A 2500-nucleotide genomic window follows, 5' to 3' on the forward strand; every position below is an offset into this window, starting at 1 on the left:
TGGTGTGTTTTTGTCTTTTGCCTGGTTTTTTTTAATCTCAATCGTGTATTACCTCGGCTGGCCAGCGGGGGGCGCCGCGGCGGGGACACGGGCGGACCGGGTACATTTCATCTGTTTGGGGCGAGTGCTTTTTTGAAATTTTTTTTTATCTTTTAGTCTCGTTCCGTTCTTCCCTTCAACTGGCCTGCGGGGGGCGCCGTGCGCGCGGACCGGCGTCCACCCCTGGCCGCTCCGGGACTTTGCATTCAAATGGGTGGGGTGTTTTTCATTTTTTTGCCCTTTTTTTTTCCACTCCCCCCCTCTCAATCGTGTATTACCTCGGCTGGCCAGCGGGGGGCGCCGCGGCGGGGACACGGGCGGACCGGGTACATTTCATCTGTTTGGGGCGAGTGCTTTTTTGAAATTTTTTTTTATCTTTAAGTCTCGTTCCGTTCTTCCCTTCAACTGGCCTGCGGGGGGCGCCGTGCGCGCGGACCGGCGTCCACCCCTGGCCGCTCCGGGACTTTGCATTCAAACGGGTGGGGTGTTTTTCATTTTTTGCCCCTGTTTTTCACTCCCCCCCTCTCAATCGTGTATTACCTCGGCTGGCCAGCGGGGGGCGCCGCGGCGGGGACACGGGGGAGGGTTCATCCGGGCGGACCGGGTACCTTTCGTCTGTTTGGGGCGAGTGCTTTTTTGAAATTTTTTTCATTTTATTTTTGTCCTCCCTTCGACCGGCCAGCGGGGGGCGCCGCGCGCGCGGACCGTCGGGGCCCGGGGCCCTGCGTCCCACTTACTTTCGCCCGACGGGAATCGTTTCTTTTGTTTTTATCCGAGAGGACACACGGAATCTGCACCCCCCGCAGTGGCGTCAGGCGGCCACCGGGGGGCGCCGCGGCGGGGATCGGGGGGGGCGCCCGGGAGCCGCCTGCCCGTCCGCTGGGCCAAGGGGGCCGGGGCGGGTCACGCGCCGCCGTCCCCCCCCGATCGTCTCGCTCCGAGCCGCCTCTGGCCACCGGGGGGCGCCGTCGGGTGGCGCGGGGGCGCCCCCGCCGCCCGCCGCCTCCCCCCGCACGCGTCGGGCCTCCCCCCGGGCCCCCGCGGGCCGGGGGACGCGGCCGGCGAGCGTCGGACTCCAGCGCGGAAGTGTCGCGGATGAGTGCGGACCGGGGCGCCCGCGGCCCAGCGGCACTTCCAGGGGCTCGGGGAGGAGATGGTTGAAGCCTGGGTGAAGCGCGCCCTCGGCCGTCCGTGTCGCTACCCGCCGGAGAACACCTCCGCCGGATCAGTAGGTACCAACGAGGCGAGCGAGAGAGCCGGGACTCTGTCCGGGGCCGAAAAGCCTGTTTCCCTGGAGCTTTTGCGAAAGGACCCGTGACAGAAGATGCGCGGAGCTCAGAGATCAGCATGGGCAGGGCCTTCTTGCATCCGATTTTGCCCAGGCAGGGCTCCAGGAACCGGGTTACAAAAAGCAAAAAGCCCTGGAGCTCAAACGAAAGGTTTAGTGACAAGATAGCCGTGGAGCTCCGATAACAGCATGGCAGGACCAGGATGGGGCCTATAAAGGGTCCACGGCGGGCATCCGTTGGAGCCCGACGTACGGGCCGGGCACGTCTCCTTCTCCCCCCGGAGGCAGCGCCCCCCGGCGGGCCAAATCGGGTACTGCAATTTGTGGAAGTTTCGCAGATGAGTGCGGACCGGGGCGCCCGCGGCCCAGCTGCACTTCCAGGGGCTCGGGGAGGAGACGGTTGAAGCCTGGGTGAAGCGCGCCCTCGGCCGTCCGTGTCGCTACCCGCCGGAGAACACCTCCGCCGGATCAGTAGGTACCAACGAGGCGAGCGAGAGAGCCGGGACTCTGTCAGGGGCCGAAAAGCCCGTTTCCCTGGAGCTCCTGCGAAAGGACCCGTGGCAGAGCAGGCACGGAGCTCGGAGAGCAGCAGGGCCGGAGCTCGGAGAGCAGCAGGGCCAGGGCTCCCTCCCTTCCATAGGCTGCCCAGGCAGGGCTCCAGGAGCCCGGTACCAGCTCTCCCCGTCCGACAGCCTCCTCTCTGGAAGCGGAGAGCGGACGCAGTCGGGCTCCCGGACCGGGGCCCTGGGAGAGGGTTTGGGAGAGCCCTGCCGGGAGCCACCGGGACGGGCCCGTGCGGACGGGTGCGCGGCGCCCCCCGGCGGTCGAAGGCGGAACCGCGGAGGTCTCTCTATCTCTCTCTCTCTCTCTCTCTTTCTCCGGGACTCCCGGCCTCCCGTTCCCCCGACTCCCCCTTCCGAGGCCGAGACGGGGCAGCGCCGGGCGTCCGGCGGAGCCCGGCGCCAGGCCCGGCCCGTCCCCCTCTTCCCCCGGCGGCAGCGCCCCCCGGCGGGCCGAATCGGGTACTGCAATTCGCGGAAGTTCAGCCGATGAGTGCGGACGGGCACCCCTCGGGCCGGGAGGCGGCTCCAGGAGCCCGGGGAAGCGTCGGAGGACGCTCCGCGAGAGCGTCGCGCGCGCCGCCCGTCCCGCTACGCCCGAGGGAACCGGCCA

Source organism: Pseudophryne corroboree, unplaced genomic scaffold, assembly GCF_028390025.1.
Source record: "Pseudophryne corroboree isolate aPseCor3 unplaced genomic scaffold, aPseCor3.hap2 scaffold_385, whole genome shotgun sequence".
NCBI lineage: Eukaryota > Metazoa > Chordata > Amphibia > Anura > Myobatrachidae > Pseudophryne > Pseudophryne corroboree.